The 20,765-nt window shown below is 34.4% G+C and overlaps 1 protein-coding gene and 1 long non-coding RNA gene across 8 annotated transcripts in view; one reads left to right on the forward strand and one right to left on the reverse strand.

Annotated features, from left to right (window-relative positions):
• LOC149794253 (nephrin-like) overlaps window positions 1–20,765 on the reverse strand; it is a 347,553-nt gene that overhangs the window by 227,794 nt on the left and 98,994 nt on the right. Inside the window, exon 3 of one of the 4 annotated variants that reach the window (XM_089968381.1) lies at window positions 7,705–7,811. The exons of the other annotated variants lie outside the window; for them this stretch is intronic. The gene's annotated coding sequence lies outside the window, so the exon portion shown is untranslated. The remainder of the gene's footprint in view (window positions 1–7,704; window positions 7,812–20,765) is intronic. 4 annotated transcript variants of the gene reach the window in all.
• The window catches only part of LOC149794254 (uncharacterized), an 80,310-nt gene continuing 65,185 nt past the window's right edge, over window positions 5,641–20,765 (forward strand). For all 4 annotated transcript variants that reach the window (XR_016422984.1, XR_016422982.1, XR_016422985.1 and 1 more), the window contains exon 1: window positions 5,641–5,860. This is a non-coding gene — a long non-coding RNA (uncharacterized LOC149794254). The remainder of the gene's footprint in view (window positions 5,861–20,765) is intronic.

Raw genomic sequence — 20,765 nt, forward strand, 5'->3', positions numbered from 1 at the left:
ATGAGAACTGTTCTCTAAATGTAATTAGTCTTGCTTGAGAGTAAAAACTGATCAAAATGTATCCAATTGGCACACTCTATTTGCCAATTTCAAGTGACCAGTATATTGAGCAGAATTAAATAAAGTGGGTGTTAACTGGTTGCAAATTGGTTCATTGTCAAATAGCCTAGACTATAAGATCAGCAAATGTTTAAAAAATTTCACACCTTGTTTGATAGGGGAAAATAACTTCCATAAACTTCAGCTGCCTGTTACTTTAAAAATAATCCCTCGAAACAGAAGAAATCCTTATTAGAGTAATTAGAATTTCTTCACCAAAGTATCACACATCACATTTCATAACATGATGCCCATTACTTTGAATCTTCACAAACACATTCAGTACAATCACCAATTTATCAACTTAAAAAAAAGCAAACATTTCAATATCTAATCTGGAAACAGAAATGGTTGAAATTCAAACACAAGAATCATAAACAACACATTAACTGCCTGTCCCATGTTTAACTGTTCTCTAAGTGGGCACATCTCAGGCACAAATCTGAAGATTACAGACCAATGTCTCCCAATGACCTGAATCTTTTAGTCAAGGTATATGGCACTGAACTAAACTTAATTTTTAGAAACCACATTTTCTTACTTAATTTGCGATGACTATGACCCCTGACCTTTATCCCCAAGAATCTAAATTTATTACCCTTTATGCACAGCACTGTCACCCACAACGTTTGGTCGAGAAACTTGGCCAAAACAGAATTTTTTATTAAAAAAAGGTTTTGAAAGAAAAAGATGACTTATATCTTCAATTCCTTTTCAGAGCTCTATTAAAGTTTTTGACAGGATCTGCTATGGTCAAGAACAAAATTTATCATGGATCAATCATTTTTCTTTTTTTACTTAAAATTACCTTGACATATGACCTTTATTAATCACAAATTCAATAGACTTCTTTCTTACTGCAAGTGCAAGTGATCAACAAATTTTGTTAGTCCCAGCAAATATTGTAGAATTAATATTATTGTGCTGAAACCATCTTCTTCTCTAAGTAACCTTGACCTATATCCTAAAATCTATAAGTCTCTTGCTTACCCCAAGTATAAGCCATCAAAAAGGTTTAGTAACCATAAATGGTGGAGAAATAGAGTTATTGTGCAGAAATTAAATTGGTAAGACATGGACAATATCTTATTGTCCTACCCATTATGGCAGGCATATAAACAGACCCTAGAAATGTAAAGAGATCAACTTGGCAAATACCCCATTTGATATAATAATCTGCAATAATTACAATTTTTGTTGCAAAATGATTGGAAAGAAAAGAAAACCAGAACACACCCTTTTATACCAGAACAACAAAAACCTTGTTAATCTTACAAAGCATACAACTTCGAAGAATTATAGAGACCTTGCAACTTTAGGACTTTTATTTGCTTCAAGAAAACAATAAAATTCCCCAAATGCCTGCATAATAAATACTCTAAAATCTAATACAAATGTAAAAAAAATATCCAATTCACTGTCCCTGTCTGATGGCTGGCTAATAATCTGATTTGGAATGTGTCATTTAAAGATTAAATTAAAAGCTTCATACCAAAGTAGTAATGGATTCCCACCTCACAATGGCTAATTTTTCTTTTATTGTAATTTTACACTTTAATTTAAAGGAGAAGTCATGCAAGGGGAGGGGGAATTCTTTTGGGTGAAACTTTAGCTACCATATGTGTTCAGACAGAAGCTGGATCCAAGTGAAAACTGTAGTAAAGTCCCAAACTTGCAGCCACATAATGCACCAGCAGAGATCTGGGTCTATGCAGTTTGTTAAGACTAATCAGTAGAACAATAGAGAATCTAATCTAATGGCATAGAATGTGAAGGCAAATCAGGATCTATGTTATATGCAACTGAACCTGACATATGCATGAGTACATACAATGTATAGCTGGAGTACAACATATCATATTTGTAATAAACAAAAAGCTCCAACAAAAACTAAGGTTGTATCTGCTGTCAAATAGACAAATGAATCAGATTTGCATCAAATTTATTTGTGTACTTCAATTCTTTATTATCCTGATGGGTCTGAAAAGAAACTATAGACCACACGATAATATTTAAAAAAATGTTTATACTCATAAGTTGAGTCAAACTGCAAGCAACAAAGATCCTGATCTGCCGTATTATAATGCACATGCAGATCAGGGTCTATGCTGTTTGTTCTACTTATGACTCCTAACAAACTGCACAGACCCAGACCTGCCAGCACATTATGTGACATCTGATCTGGATATGTGCAGTTTGCAGTTTGACTCTAAATAAGTATATATGGTATCTCTCTGCAATGATGGCAAATAAATCCTCCTGACATGCATTTTTTCATTAGAAATTTGGAAACCCAATATGAATTGGGAGAGTTATGCAAACAGAAATGTATTAAAGTTAAAACAGAACCAACAAATTTGGGGACTGGAGGTGTTTGCATGTGCATGTGTGTGTGCATGCATGTGAGACATATGAGCACATTTCCTATGACTGAATGAACAAATGGTGACAATAGCTATTTTTACTGCATGCAAATTTCTGTTTCACCTTCTTTCCGTACTATTCTAGATTTCTAATTATTACATTTTAGTACTTGCCAAGCATGAGTCTTATTAAGGGCTTGATGCACTACTGGCTTTAAAATATTTCCATGAATTCAAGATACAACATTTCTTCCTTTTAAACTGCCGACTGTTGAAACAACCGCTGATATTCTTCAGTGATAACAAGTTTTTCAAAAATTACCTGCTGTGGATGACAAATTACATGTCAGATTGGCACCATTTGCATTTAAGACAAAGTGCATTAGAAGACAAACCCTGATGTCTTAATGACCATCCATCAAAGAGGAGTGACAAGAAGATTTTCACAACAGCAATCATGGCAGCCATACTGGACATACTGTATGACTGACACCATTTTCATTTAGGACCTACAAGGTGTTGTAAGACATACTGTATGACTGACACCATTTTCATTTAGGACCTACTAGGTGTTGTAAGACATACTGTATGACTGACACCGTTTTCATTTAGGACCTACTAGGTGTTGTAAGAAATCTGTTGGTGAAAACCCCATGTTGATATATCCACCTATGCAAGACACGAGAGGAAACTCAACCGCTTCCACCTGAGATGTCTGCAGTGCATTATGCTCATCCAGTGGCAGGACAAAGTACCTAACACAGGTTCTAGAACGCGCCAACATGAACAGCATGTTCTCCATTCTCAGCTAGATGCGCCTTTGCTAGCTTGGCCATGTCAAGAAAACGGACCCAGGCCGCATTCCCAAGGACCTGTTATATGGGGAGTTAGCAGAAGGTGCATGACCAACTGGACGACCACATCTGCGCTACAGAGATGTTTGCAAGAAGGAGATGAAGATGGCAAACATCAATGTCAACGACTGGGAGAGCTGTGCAAACAATCATTCCAGCTGGCGTCTAGCTGTCAAGCAGGGAGTTCAAAATGCAGAGGAAGATAGAAAAATAAAACAAGCTGAAAAGAGAGCTTGAAAGAAGGATAAACAAAAGCTTACTTTGGAGCTACGCCATCGTCTCCCATAGACGAACGGATGCCAAGATATATCCATTTTAGCAGAGTAGAGATAACAATATTTTCAAGATAGCCACAATGGTGGCCATAATGAGGATGACTTATTTTCATGGTGATTTAGGACTTACTAGACACCACAAGAACTCTTCTGATGAAAAACCCATTTCAAAATGGCTAACCATTACAGAGGAACAGCGAAAACAGGATTTTTCAAGATGGCAACATAAGGGACAAAAGATCAGTATGACTTCAGTTCAGGATCAACATAACATAGTAAGAAGTCTTTTAATGAAAACCCCATGCTGATATATCAAGATTTTCAAGCTGGAAATGTGGTAGCCATAATACACCTCATATCAGCACCATTTTCATTTAGGACCAACTAGACATCATAACAAATCTTTTAGTGAATGTCTTTCTGTCCAAGAGGAGCAGTGATATTAGACATCAGATCAGCACCATTTTTATTTAGGACCAATTAAAACATCACAACTGTGTTAGAGAAAACTTCATGTTGATACAACCATCCATTCAGGAGAAGTAGCAATAACACTAACAAATTTTTCCTGACGGCTGATGTGGTGACCACTTTCATGGTAAAAACAATTTACTCTTTAGGTGGCGCTCTACAGTTTCGTATTTTGCATTAGGATTTTAAAGAAAAAGAATTTCCCTGGCTTTCCTCACTGGTTATACTGGCTATTTAAAAAAGACCTTGTATATCTTAGGTAAAATTCAAAGGACCTTTAATTCCCTTTTTTCTGGTATATGATTGATGGGTGTAATATGGTTTATAGAGTATACAGCTTGGCCTTACTCCAGATGTGCACCTTTCAAAAAAGTGCTAGCTCCACTTGGTCATTTTCACTTCCTGAACTTCAGAGGTAAATTGTATAAAAAAACAGCCAATAACATTTTTTTACATTTTATATATTTGGTAATTCATTCATTACACTTTCAAAAGCTGGTATTGTCTAGTCTGGCAAAATTCATTTTCCCTATTTTAATAGCAGCTATGGATAGTGTACTTTAGATTAATTCAGACTGATTTTTTAGCACAAGGGAGCAGTCATTTTAGTCAGCAGTGTGTTTAAATCATGTACAATTTCCAAAAGTACAATATCCAAAGAAATAGCATCCACATTAATGTAGCATAGAGGTATGCCAATATTCTCTCCACTGTGCATGTTTTAAAATCATACAACTTCACCTTACATACATCACTCTCTCAAAAGTGCATAACAACTGGTGAGCGCCCCCTTAATTAGTTACAGGTATAAATCAAATATGGGTCATGGTGACCACCTTTTAAGACAAGGGTATAGTGCTCATCAATATGCACCAATCACGAAGTTTCATGATTCCATGAATAACAGTATGTATGCAGGGTACAAAAACATGTGCTCAAGTTGTTGTTGTTGTTGTGGGGTTTAACACCATTTTTCAGCACATGATAGGCTATACATGGTGGCCAGTATTAATGGTGGAGGAAGAATCCGGGAAAACCCTGGAAAGAACCACCGACCCACGAGAAGCTACTGGCATGCTTTCTCACATACCTACATTGGCTGAATCCGAGACTCAAACCCACGCAGACAGAGGTGAGATGGCAGTGATCCGTAACGGAGAGCGCTTTAAACCACTCGGCCACTCGGGGCCCCTCATGTGCTCAAGAGCTAAGTGCAAAAACCTAACCTTAGCCTATTAAAATATAGATCACACTGATTTTCTTTTGTTGTAAAGGTATAGTATAGAGACACATGAAGAGTAAGTGAACAATAATGTCAAAACAAATGTAAGCCATCACTTACAGTCACCTACTTTCTGTGATGAGGGTATAGTACTAATCAAGACAAATTCCCTCACCAAGTTTTGTATTTCAATTATCACAGTATGCACACAGGCTGCAAAAAATATACATACAGAAAGTTAGCCTCCTTAGCCCCCTCCCCAGGAGGCAATTGCTATGAACCTACTCCAAATTATTATCTATGACATAGGAAGAAAGAATGGTTGGAATGCAGTGTGCTTTACATATGAAGAAAGAATGGTTGGGATGCAGTGTGCTTTACATAGGAAGAAAGAATGGTTGGGATGCAGTGTGCTTTACATAGGAAGAAAGAATGGTTGGGATGCACTGTGGCTTTGCAAAGGAAGAAAGAATGGTTGGGATGCAGTGTGGCTTTGCAAAGGAACATATTTGTATGTGTGCAGACACTGATGCAGATACCAAGGCTGATACAATGGCTGTTCGCTACATCACTGAGGTAACTAAAAATCCCTATCACCCATAATATCCACCCATTAATTTATCTGAGAATATCAAACTGTCAGTTTGCTTAATGGAAAGCAAAGGGAAAAAAGAAATACTTCTGTTTAAATATGCAAGTAAAATAAAGTACTAAATTAATGATTGTTTCTTTTTTTTAACACCACAAAAAAATCCAACATGATCATTTGCCTTTAATGGAACCTACCATCCAAAGAAAAACATGAGAAAATAACAAAATCTGTTAATGACAAGCTCTATTCCAATGTGATATTAGAAGATAATCTAGTTCCCTTTAAATTTCTGTCTGACATATCATCAACCTCTTGGGATTTCATTTAAATCTTGGAAACAAGAAAAGGAGATTATTTTTGTTTAAATATCCAGTATTCATGCCAATGAAGAATTAGATGCAATATTTGTTTTTACATGGAAGCTTAAGAAAATGTGTTAAATTTTGAAAGGAATATCGTCTTACCATATGCTTCAACATATAGGCTCTCAAAAAATATGTGTTTCCCATTGCAGTAGTTTTAAAATTAACGTAGGTAGGTATCATTAAAAAACATTTTTTATATTAATACATGTATATATAATAATACAGTAAGTGTTTCAAGTACTGAGCAAAACCGTATCAATTAAATGGACAAATCAATACTGAATTATATTGTTTAATTTTTATTTTTCACCTACTGCACCAAACAATACTGGGATGGTCAGTTAACCGGAAGCACACATATTCTTTTTTGCCTTATGAGGTGCATGCTAAGCTAGGTTTCACTGTACAAAAACAGCAACTGATTAAATCACAATCTACTACACATTAGCTAATACTGAACTTGACTACTGTAATTTAATACTGTACTAGACTAGTGTAATTTAATACTGTACTAGACTAGTGTAATTTAATACTGTACTAGACTATTCAAACAAGTGGAAATTTCAGCCTGGAATTCTGTGCCATAGTGTTTTTAATTTCAAAACAAGGCAATAATTATGTTAAGCTTCTCAAAACAATACTGTAAGAACAGCTTGATGTCAATATTTGCCGAATATGATAATACAGTACCATAAAATATATGACACCAATAGAACCCCTATGCTTATCACAAACATGTTAAAATCTATTTTGATATGTATGAATACATTTGCAATGACTGCCCTTTTTGTGATTATTCACTAACAGCACCAAAGTATACCACATGTAACATACTTCTATAGCACCCTCCATCAAGTTAGACCTTAGTTACTTGTGGAAGCAGCAGTGGTTCAGTTGGTAGAACATTACATTTATAATCCAGTGGGTTACAGGTTTGATACACACCCAGGCCAGCCCTGGATGGGTGCCCCAGTGTGTTGCAAGGAAAGGCACTTAGCTTTGGATTTAATTTCAGAGGCATGATGCAGTGGATAATGCCCTAAAAGTGCCATTAAAAGCAATCAATCATCTTCCCCCATGTAGAATAGATATTTCTCAAGTCAGAAGGTTCCATAATAATTTAGGATAACAAGACTGACAAAGATGCAGATAGGTTAAAATTTACATTCACACCTGAAGAGAGCAAGCAAACTTATTTGAACCTATTGGAAGCTAGTAACAGTCTCTGATTGAATACAAATCCAATATAACTCTGGAAGGGACATTATAATTGCTTCTGAATTCAGTATTTTTGGTGAATTCCTGAGAGATTTGAATAAAAAAGCAGGGCTAATTAAAACAATCAAGCAGGCATTGTTTCAGTCAGGTCAACAGCAGGGTGTAGACAGCTGGAATGTATAGGCTTGAGGAAGTCTGTAGGCCATGAAATAAGATTCTGACAGTTGGATATAAAACTACCATACCAGTCTTGTATCTGTCTGCTCCTGATGGTTAAAGGGGATGAAGCATCACCTGCCCAATTCACATCAATGACAATGTAAGGAGCACTTCCCCATTATAATTTTATTTCCTGAAACAGTACAAGAAAGGGATTATGTACTGTACTTAAAATTAATACTGCTCTGCTGAAACAACTAAAATTTAGTCAAGCATTAGTCAATTTTTTGTGGTCAATTCTGGAAGAAAATTCAGTTCTTCATGAATCACTGCTGTTTTTAATTTCAGAAGGTTTGAAGAAGAATATAGTTTTGGCCAGACATCATGTAAACATTACTCCATTAATAATCAATCATCAATAAACCGATACTGACAATTAAATTTTGACTGACTGCAACACAACATAAAAAAGATTTTTATTTATTTTAGTAATGTTCAAATTTCATAAATTACAACACTGCACATTTATGAGATAATTTTCATGAATAACACGTGGAAATGGTTTTCAGTATGATGCATATTTGATGAAAAATCAGTTCCTTACAAACATTAGGAATATTTTATACTTGTAAAAATGTTGTGGATTTGAGCTTGTACATAGCAGCTTACACTAATTAATTTTTTTCCTGAGGTACACTGACTCAAGGGACTTTACACTTTTGAATTAATGCTCAGATTATAAAGGGGGGTGGGGAGGACAGAAAAATACTTTTTTTAAAAACATTTACTCCTCAATGTGGCCTAAGATATCATACAAATTTAAACAGGAACCATTTAGAGGGTCAAAAGAATAATCAGTTATCAAAATGGAGCTTGGAAAATTTCTAAATTTTACCCTTCCCACATAGACTTGCACTTCTCAGGAATTTGGTTCCTTCACATTTTATATAAAATTCTTAGCAGGTAATTAATGTACATTTTTATTAGCTTGCCCAACTCTACTTGAAAAGTATCACTGCTAATAAACAAATATAAACTTTCTTTTGCTTCATTTGTTTTTCCTCCTTTCTAAGATAATAATTCTTTATTTCAGACAACATAGTCCATACATCTAAATTAAAATACAGATATAAAGTAAAAGTATTGTAAACATAAAAGATCATATATATCATATATACAAGTACATAAACACATCTACAATGGACTTTGCGCTGCATTATAAAGATTGTAATTATGTAGTACATTTACAGAGTAATATGTTCCATCCACTTTTAATATGAGAATTTAAATGAATGACATAGTTCCACAGACATTTCAATACACAATTCTTACTGCTAGATAGTCTTGTCATCACTGAGAATACGTACTTTCTCATTACTTCGACAAAACTGAATATGTTACAATTTACAACATATCGGAGGCACTGATTCATCATGGCAGGTTTTAAAAGAAAATCAAGACATATATTATAACCAATACCCAGTTTTCTTTTTATGCATTCACTTAAATCTGTCCAGAGAGGAGCACAATACATTGTTCAGCAATAAGATTTGAACAATCTAATTTTGATATTCAATGAACATTCTTGGAATTCTTACGCTGTTTAAAAAATAGTGTTGGAACAATTAATCAAACAAAACAGTTTCATTTGTTTTCCATTTTCCAGCTACCTAAAGACTTCATCTCTGGAAAACAGGTTTTTGTTTTAATTTAAACAAAACAAATGTTATGTGATAAAAGAAACAGACAATATGATGACAATAGAACAAAAGATACCTTAAAAGCTCTCTAATGATAATTAGCAAAATGCAACTTTGCTAAACTATTCTTGTCTCTCAGACTGCACTATTTAAAGGTAAATATTCAAAATAAAACACAATTATTGGAAAATCATAATGGATTATTTGTTTTCTTTCCTTAAAATTTTGGTTGACTGACCAGCAAGAATGAAAGAAAAAACGAAGAGAATCATGTACAAACATGCTCATTTATGAAATTTACAAGCTACCCATGTAAAATCAAGAAGTTTATGCACAAATTAGCATACATTATTAGTAAATACCAATAAATGCAAGCTCAAATTATTATTTAAAAAAATAATGAAAAACACATCCTCTAATGGCTTACAGAAAAAGATCATTTTACTGAACAGTAATATGTACTCATATATATCATATTACACAGCAAACAATTTACAGTTAATTCAAGTAAAATACTTAACATATTTTTCAGATAAGAATCTGTGTTGTTACCTCTATTTATTACAATTTAATTGAGCCTGGTGAAACACTAAGATGACAGTTTCAATGAGAGTATGAAAACTGAGCCACTGGTCTTCATATGGGTTATCTTTCTAAATTTGTTTAAAGCTATTAAGCTTGGCAACAAGATGATGGCAATCAACACCTTACTTTTGAACTAAAGTATAAAAATCATGTCTTAACCATGGTAATGTAAGACTTAATCAGTCAACATTGACCATCTGCCTATGAAAGTGGCTGGTTATTTCTGAAATATTATTCCATTAACCAGTCAATGGATAACCACCATTGAGTTGATGAATACCATTGATGGCTTGCATACCTTCGACTTGCAATGAATAGCCTTTCTAAGCTGCTTCAGTGATTCTAGTATTGCTTTTAGTCAACGCAATTGGAGAAACAATTAGCATAAAAATGCAGACATTAAAGTAATAACTTATTATCATTATCAGTATTATTATGTACCCACCGTTTCCTACTTTGTTTTCATACAATTCCACTATTAAACTTTCTAAACAGGTTACATTTCAAGTAAGAAAAACCTCATTAATTTTTACATAAAAGGTCATAGCTGAAAACTAACAAGTCAAGGGCTTACATGTCAGTGCCAGGATTAAAGCATCAATGTAAACGATGATTTATGAAATATATTCAAATAATTTTTTAAACCATAACATTAATGCAATTTTTATATGAATGTGACATTAAACCCAAGATAAATGGACTAGCAAGCATGTCGCATATTTAACCCCTTAGTGTCATAAAGATTTATGCAAAGTATGAAGAAAACAATGAAAGGGTTAAGAAAATAAATGCAAACAAAATAACTGCAACCATAACTGAACTCAAATTTTCTGTGACCTTAACCCCACAGTAAAAAGCACAACCTGGAATATTGCAGAATTAATTGTCTTAGATTTATGCTAAGTATGAATAGACTCTATAAGGAGTTCATGAAATATATGTGTGCAACTGAAAAACTTAAATGAAAACCTTAACAAAGTGCTGATGCTGCTGCCACTATCAGAAATATCACAGGCATGTCTCACCTTGCCAATAACAAGGACCCAACAAAAATGGTTTCTGCACACTAACATCATTTCCACATGACAAACATGGATTCAAACTTTGCTGATGGTCTGCACTTGGATAAGAAAAAAAACTTACAAATTTTTATTTCTAAGGTCAAAAGTCAAGGTCAAAGTGAATCTAATAAGAAAACAAGTTTACTTAAGACCACATATGAAAATTCAAGGTCACTGTGAAGCATATCTTATAAATGTTACACAGAGGACTATTAAACATCAGATGTGCAAATAACGTACCATTCACAGTTTTCTTAGCAGTTACAGTCAGCCTAGTCGTCTAAAGTGCCTGCCTATACCAATCACTACCATCTTCCTTCTATCTGCATGGGTTGGAATCTTGGGCTTGACCAATGTGGGTATGTGAGAAAGCTTGCCAGAAGATTCCCATGTGTCAGTGGTTCATACTGGGGTTATCCCAGTTTCTTCCTCCACCAGTTATATTGTTAGACATGTGTAGTCTACTATGTGCTGAAAAATGGTATTAAACCCAAAACAACAACAAAAACACAGTACTCTTGTTATTATTATTGTTATTTCTGTAAACACTATATATTATGTTGTGCTTTAATGTATCAAATAGGTAGGTTCTTTGTATATTGATTAGAAATACTAATATGTTAGACAAATTTGCTTAACGCCATTGTTCGTACTTTACCACACAACCACTGTGTAGTACCACAACCCGCCATATATATATTGCATTTCTAATAAATATCTTAAGTAATAAAAATATTCCTCAAATGTATTACAAAATACTAAATGCTTATTGAATGCTTACAACAATCTGCTGACTTGAACATACAAAGATATTGTCTGAGTTTCCTCTGACCCTTGTCACCTCATTTTTGATATTTGGACATTTATGTTGGGGTGTAGGGTCAGAGTCCATTCCCTATCGAAGAGTTGGAATTTGCCAACACCATTTGGTGTTGGCAGGGGTAGCCACTTACTAGCTGGCCCAGCAAACTTGAACAACCTTTCATCGAGATATACCTGCATGATATCGATAGGAATATGATTTATTTTCTCAATAATCGTGTGCATAGCATTCATCATGTCTTTAATCTGCTGACAGATGAGACAAAAGTACATTGTTGCTGAAATTTGACCTGGATCTGGCCATTTGCATTCCGGGTCACATGACTATACAAATCTCACAACATACATGCCTACTTAGGTCACCATGCCTGGTGAAATATGAGGCAGTTGGTCACAGCAAACTGTTTTAAGCATACAGTATTTTGTAATAATCTAGATTATCTTGAGGAATACCAGTGAATGGCCTGAGGGGAGAGTAGTATCAACAAACTGAACTACCTTCATGAAATAAATTAAACTGGACTAAATCAAATATACTTATCAATAAGTATATTTAACAGGCATCAGAATAATTCATGTTCAAGTGATCTTTGGAGTTCCCTATCTACTTAAGTTAGCAGCCTATCAGATAAAACTTCACATCTCATGTTTGGGAAAATTATCACTATGAATTATGTGTTCTATATGATGTTCTTCACTTCCAGCAGTTAAGAAAGCTGTGATTTGATTGGTCAATACAATGATCAACAGAATATGACCTCGTATAAATTGACGGCTATGAAATCTACTTACTGACAAGAAAATCTTCATTATAATAAGTGTGGAAATATTTTGTTAAAATTATTATTATTACTATTATGGGCTTTCCACATTTTTGGAAACATTTTTTTAACACATATACAAATGCAACACAGCTTTTCATAATAAAGTAATAATTATGATGAGATTATTCAAATTACCGATTCAATAAACATTAAAGATAAACATTAAAGAAGTAATGGATTAAAGAAGCACAAGACCATACCTGTTGCAGAAATACTATACTTCTATGTAAAGACAAATCGATATATATAAAAAATCCTAGTAAACAGATTGTTGAAAAACATAATATGTACAAAGCTAAAACCATATTCCAAAACTGCCACACAGTATTTTAAAAAAACCCAAACAATAGTAATATGTCTCTTGGACTTGCTGAATGCCAAGACTATTGCAAAAATCATGCTCTGAAACTACAGGCCTTGCCTTTACTCACAGCAAGCAGCACTTATATTAGCTCATTAGTCAAAACTGCTTGCCTAATTGGATGTAATACCAAGTTTGCAACAGTTTAAAATGATTGTGTTGCTGCATCCCACTGTGAGACCTGGGCCATGTTACTTGACACCTTCACAGTTGTGTGACACCTGCTGGAACTCCTTTTACAACTTTACACTTCCCCTCAAATTAACTTTCACAGCTGATTATTGGCTTGCTAAATGGATCCCCTACTAGTTGGGTTATTAAGGTAAAGAAGATTTTATTGAAAACCTATTTCTAACAAGCACTGCACTGCTATTCCCTAACATCCACACTGTTGGCTAATTTGGACTTATGTGACAAGTCACCACAAGGAATTAGGAGTTTCTAACAAGTTACCACAGGGAATTTCAATACCCTCCATATCTATTTCTATTTGAGTGAACATTATGTATATCTGACTTGTGCAAAACTTAAGTATATCATGTTATACTTACTGTAAGCTTTTTAAATAAATAATTTGTTTGTTACCCGGTCATATTGTTACCTGCAACAGCCATTTGCAGCCAATGAAACTAAGAACTGATATCTTTCTGTATCATAATTGGTTATGACTCATTAGCTTTTGACCTTATCACAAGGTCTTCATCTGAGAAATGACCTCTGGACTGGGGTCTGTTGGTCAACAAACATGATTTCTATGCTGTAACAGTGGACACTTTAAAATTACTTGACCAATATTTTTAGAACTTGGCTGATCATAAATATTTCAGAATCGACTCTGGAAATGAAATGGGGGAGGAGTCCACCAACATTTGAAAATAAAATAGGATTTTGCTAATTACACATTTAATTTAATGAATAAATAAATATAGAGCTTGAAAAAGTGATGTGCAATTTCTGTACATTTAGTTGAATATTTGGTGTGATATTTCACTAATTACCTCATTCCAACTGAAAATGTTTCCTCTCCTAGGATTTTTACTAACATCTTATAATGTCCAGTTTGGTCATAAATGAAAAATATGTCAATCTGATACCCAATATGGCTAGTAGCAGCCATCTGCCATCTTGACTTTTTTTATTTCTACTCCACCTGAACGGAAAGTTCTGTCAAACATGGGGGTTTCTATGATGTCTAATCAGCTATAAATAAAAATGTTGATAATTTGACCTCCAATATGTCTGCCACAGTGACTTTCTTGAAAATCTCATTATCACTACTCCTGTATGGAGTATTCACTAGAAGACTTCTTATGATATCTAGTGGAAGTGTGCCAATCTATATCAAAATATGCACACCAATGCATCAATCTTGTAAATCTTGTTATTGCTAATTCTCCTGAATGGTAAGTATTACTGACATTCTCATGGTGTCTAGCTTGCGCAAAATGAAAAAGATGCTGATATGACCTACAATATGGCCGCTTTATTGGCCATCTGGAAAACCTTATTATCACTAAACCTCCTAGACAGATGGTAATATCAGTGTGGGGTTTTCACCACAAGACTTCTTATCACGTCTAGCTGCTCCCAACTGAAAATGGTACTGATCTGTTGTTGCAAGGCAGCATCTTCAAGATTTTATAACCACCACTCCTCATGAATGGAAAGTCATATCAACATTGGGTTTTCAAACAAAGGCTCTTCTCATGGTGCCTAGTAAGTCTTAAATGAAAATTAAAACCAGTCTCATCTCCAGTATGGTCATCATGGCCACCATCTTGAAAATCTTGTTTTTGGTAATATTTCTGAGTGAATGGTCTTTGGTTTTAATCAAAAGACTTCTTATAATGTCTAGATAGTCTTAAATGAAAATGGTGCCAAATATGAATCCTATATGTCATGATCATGACATCGAGTCAAGTTTAAGGATTTTTGGTATGTTTGAGTTTCTTATGAATATAAATGATGGCTTCAATACTTAGCAGTTTAAAATAAGAAATGGCCATATGCTATCTCAGATTCCTGGAAATTCTTTCTGACTAGTTGAGTATAAATCCCCATAAGAGATTTTTATTTTAATTATATTTTTATTTTAATTATACTGGTCTAAGATTGCATCATATCAGTTATATGAAGAATATTCATGTTCTTCTATGAACTGAAAAGTGACTATACACAACAAGGTAAGAAGTATCATGCAATTTTTTTTTGAAAAAATGTTATATGTTAAAATGGGGGAAGAGGGGGATCAAGTTTTCATATGTTTGTGACATTGTGTAATATGAGCATGGCCTAAAAATACCAGGCAAGCACAAAAATTAATAACACTCTAATTTTCAATGCATGTCAAAATAAAAAAAAAAATAATACCATATTTCAATTTCATATTTGTTGCTCGACTACTCAGAAGCTGAACAAAATCAGATACGACAAACAGTACAGGAATCATATGAAGTTCAAGCAACAATGTTTATATATAAAATTCTGAAATCCACAAGTCTAATTGAGGGATAATTGGCAACTGATATGGTCTAAACTTTGTAAGTTTACAGGCCTAGAAATCCTTCTAGTTTGCCTTCACCTTTTCTCACTTTGCATTTTTTTACATGACTGTAACTCACATGTGGATGTTGAAGCTATCTTGCACTTGTGCCATGGATAGTAAGAATCTGTGCAATGAAAAGACACATTCATGCCGCAAGAGACACATTTATGTCCAGCCCCAGCTTCTCATTTGTGAACTTGCAGACAGATATCAACAGATTAATATGTTTCCTCAGCTTTTATTGGCTGTAAATCAATTTACCCAAAGTTCCATATCCATGCAGAGAGTCATTGGTTTTCTATTTTGGTCAACACCACTTCAAACTCTGCCAAGGTAATTGTTTTACCCTTGATGGCTACTGTGCTGATACTAATATTTTGGTCAACAGCAAGAGTTTCCAAATAGATGTGTATTCAGTTATGTAACCATAATGAAATTCTTTCCCCAGTGCTGCCACCAAATCCATTTACCATCACTATGGCTCTAACAACAATTCTGATTGGCATGCCAATAATAGTTGCCTTAGTCACAATTCCTGCCACAGCATGTTAAAAGGTTGTTGTTGTAGCCAGTCCACAAACAGTATCGACGACAATTCAACACGACATTTGTATTTCACATGTAAAATGGTTTTCTTTTCAATTTCATCTTGCAGCTGCTATCTGCTTCAATTATTGTTACCTTTCATGGTCCATCACAGGTCTTCTATAAATATTGTCATTGTGTATAAGTATTCTACAGGCATGTCTTGTCAGGGTGCAAGACATGCATGCACTTTCAACCAATTATTTTCCTTCACTTATATAACAGACATGCAATCACAGAAAAATCTTCCTGTGAAATATTTAAGTGTTCATTGATTACAGGTTCTGTAGGTTTGGCACCACGTTCACCTAGAAATACATCGATTTATGCCTTTGATTTGTGCCTTTGCACTGTACCTTTTACAGTCAATTTTGTCCAAGAACTATTATGCAGATATGTGCATCTTTGATAAATATCAGCTGACTAGGTCTCTGTTTTCCTGGCTGAGTCAATTTTGGCTCAGCAAACTTTTTTGGAAAATGTACCAATGGGACCATCACTGAATTTCATGTCATCACCTGTGTGCATCCATGGGTGCTAGCGTGAGATGGCTTTGCATCCACACACAGGATACAATCATGGATGCACACAGGTGCCAAAATTCCAGTGAGGAAAATGTCATGGCAATTTAGAAGGGGTTAAAGTCCTATAAAACAAAGATAATCAGATGGTCTCAAATGCTCATAATTCCTCTACTAGTCTAAATAAAGCAGATTTTGTATGCATAAGGAATTCATATAGCATTTCATATTAATCAGTGCTAAACCAGTTTCAAAGTCACTTTTCCTGTGAAATTATATTGAACTCAAAAAGAGATTCTTACCATCATTATAAGCAATGATACCATACTACAATATTCTATAACAACAATGAAAATATTATAATTTGCCAGCAATTTTACCATAAGCAATGTACACACATACAAAAAAAAAACTTTGCTTACAAAAGACACAAAAGTTGCAGCCATTTATCTTAGTTTTTACTGGTTTTCTTCTCTAAACTGCTCTGATTTCATCAATCATTTTCTTTGATTTGCTGCAATCACTCTGCATAAATCAGAGGTGGAAAAATGTACAAATTTCAGCTTGCCCTGGAGCAAGGTTACTGTAAAATTGAACTTGCCCTTGCAAGAATTTAACTTGCCCAAAGCTATAACAACATGATAACAGAATATCTGAACCAAAGTTAAGACATAAAGTAAAAACTACGAGATATTTATTTGAAACCATGGCTTCGTTATTCGACAGCAAAACAACTCAGTTTTATTTTTATCTTTCTTACAGGAATAATTAAGTTACCTAAGAAGATATGTTTCATCGCACATGAATTTTGATGTGTCAATGAGAAAAATGGAATGGTCTGGAGAACAGAGTACATAGCTAGAGTAGTAAAGATAAACAGGCATCTAATTCCTTCATGCCTTCTACTACATCAACAATACTGAAAGGCTGTCTTGGAAATGAGCATTACACTTGCACAACTGACAGGATTACAAACTGAACATGATCTCATCTCTCTTGACTGACTGAGCCAACTCATTCTCTACCTCAGTCTCTCAATCTTTGGACAGGTCCAATGACAAGTACAATGCAAACTTAAGCTTACTGAATCTGAACTTGTCACAGGCATCAGGCAAGTGGATGTGTCCCGCTTAGGGTAAATAAATACTGCAGTAAAAACCTATATAGCTCCAATGAGCCATTATACAATTTTCTGACATCATCACATATAAAATACGGCATCTGTATTGAATAAATTACTAAATCTTTTATGACAAACCCTAGCCTATACCCTGACCTCTAACTTGCTGACTTATTTTTTACATGAATATTTTTCACTTGACTAAATGGACTGTCATTTGGACAAGCACTGATGCAACTGCAATTCAAGACTTTTCCATCTGGGAAGCCACATGGTCATTTAAGTATGCAACTAGGGTCACTAGCTGAGATAGAAAATAACATGTAAAACAAAAATGCATTTCACTAACGATATCAGAATAAAAGTCTTTCATTTTTCTTTTCAAACAATTTTTCCCTAGCATTATCGTTACAAAATAAATCAGTTAGTTAAAGAAGCCATTCATTTCAGAACAAATTTATACTAAGGAAGGTTCTACTTCCTTCAAACTAAACCAAAATATGAAGGCCAGGACCTGCATGTTGAGCCCAGAATCAAAGCAACACTAAAGTTTGAAATAAATTTTATATGACTGACTTTGACCACCACCCCCAAGTCCAAGGGGCAAATGAGTTTGTCACAGAATGAATTGTCTCTGCTTTATTATAATTGATCCATTCTTGGAAGGGCCTCAAGATTGGCAAATTAATTTCAACTAGAAATGTGATCACAGAACACAGATGCCCCAGCATATGTACTTGAAATTACCTAAATGCACAACTTATCCAAGGTGTGACTGTTGTTACTGTCGTTGTGGGTTTCACACCATTTTTCAGCACATGATAGGCTTTGCATCGCAGACTCACATACCCACATAAGCTGAACCTGAAACTCAAACCCACACAGAGGCAAGATGGCAGTGACCACTTTATACCACTCGGCCACCCAGGGCGCCACCAAGGTATGAAGAATGAAAAGATGGATGACAAGGTTAACACCACATGCTTTACTACTGTGACACCAGGCAACCTTGCATGCTTTACTAGTGTTATGTTGGGCATAAAAAGACAAAACGATTCTTCTACAAAATACAGAGAACCTTTGTATAACCTGTGTCTGTTAATGTTCATAGATGTTACCTTTGTAACATCCCTTTACTTAATTTTATTTACTTATTTTTAACTTGCACATAAAGGACTTTGATTCATAAGGGACAATTTTCCAGTCCCGTAATTAAAAAATTGAGGGCCTCAATTTTATATATATATATATATATATATATATATATATATATATATATATATATATATATATATATATATATATATATATATATATATGAACATTTTAACAGGTTAAATAAGAGCCAATTTAGTAGATCAATATCTAAATTAATAAAACAACTCCTACAATCGGATTGTATCAATCAGAAAATAAATTCATATTGATATTCCTACCTCAGTGGTAATGACATTTCCACATAATGACCCATCATTACCAACAGAATGCTTCCAAGAAAACAATTATGGCCATCTTCTCGAATACTGAAGCATCTCCCAAGGCAAGCAATTTATAATACTACACAATTAGCCCACTACAATCCAATAAAGAAATTTCCTGTAATTTTTTTCTCCCTACACACAAAGAACCAAGATTTCAGCTTTGGACTACAAATCAAGGCAATCCTATGAATGATTGTGTACATCCAGCTTAAATCTAATGAAGTTCTTACATGTGACAGAACAGTAAAGTCAGCTTAGGACATTAATCAGGAGGTTTATTCAAAATTTGGTCGGGAGTTTTGACTTCAAAGAGGGAGGAATTTCAATAAGAACGACGAATTTTTAACTGCGGCACACAAATTCAACCTTTTTTCCCCAATAAGGACCCAAAGGTTGGGTCACTATGTGGGTAGGTTTTGTCCATTTCTATGAAAACATTTATGCGATTTCCGAGCTGGAGAACATTATTCTGATTAGATCTGAAAAATAATCTGACACCAGAGATTTTACCTGGTATAAAAAAGATGGCAAACAAATTTTTGGCACAAATATTTTTATCCACATTTGATGCCGATTCTGCAACATGGCTTTCAGTGATGGCATATATGTGTCACTTTAAATACACTTACATGAGTTGTGCTTTCTGCATGACATGACATGTTATTCTTGCAACCAAAACCTTAACACTGTAAATATACTACACTGAAAGCAAGGTGGGAATAAATGGAAAACAAAATTTCAACAATAATTCTGCATATGTGGGAGATAGGAATGATGGGAGACAACTCTATATTGGGAGGAAAATACTCTCGGCCAAGAGGTTTATGGCGAAATTGATAAAAGACAAAAATGTATCAATTTATTTTCTCTCCCCTATGTAAATTTGTAAGTACAAGTGCAGCAATGAATTCTGATTTATTCTAAAATTCAATTTTTATCATAACAGATATGTTGCTAACCCTTCAGTTCAAATTATGGTGTATTGGAAGCAAATATCTCTGATTGGAAGTCTGCATTGAAAGGGAGCATGCAAGAAGATTTTAATCAGCAATGAGCTTAATATATATACTGACTGGCTTAATTAATGCAACAAATCTGGAGAAATCTCGATATGGCCTAAGAAGAGTTGCTGAAAATGTTCTCATACTACAATGTGGATTAATTGATTCATTTACTGATTGATGGATTGATGTTTAAATAGCACATTAACACACTGAGAGTTATATCTTGCTATTGGCATCTAGCAGGCAATGTCTTGCTCAGAGACAAAATACTAGAGAGTAAAATACTGCAATAGGGAGTTTTTCAAGATTTTGAAATATTTTACATTGCAATTAACAAGCATTTACATTTGAAACTGAAACCTATTTTTGACCCTTGTCGTTGGCCACTCCCCCATGGCACCTAAAGATTTTACAGATTATGCATAGATGTTCTTTGAAGTCTGTGTCCCAACATTGTCATTAAGGACATTTTGGTGCAAATATAATGATACTGACCTATCCAACAGAAGATCAAACTGAAAACTTATCAATGAGTAAT

The sequence above is a fragment of the Sinohyriopsis cumingii genome, chromosome 8 (assembly GCF_028554795.1).
Source record: "Sinohyriopsis cumingii isolate HCF-2022 chromosome 8, ASM2855479v2, whole genome shotgun sequence".
NCBI lineage: Eukaryota > Metazoa > Mollusca > Bivalvia > Unionida > Unionidae > Sinohyriopsis > Sinohyriopsis cumingii.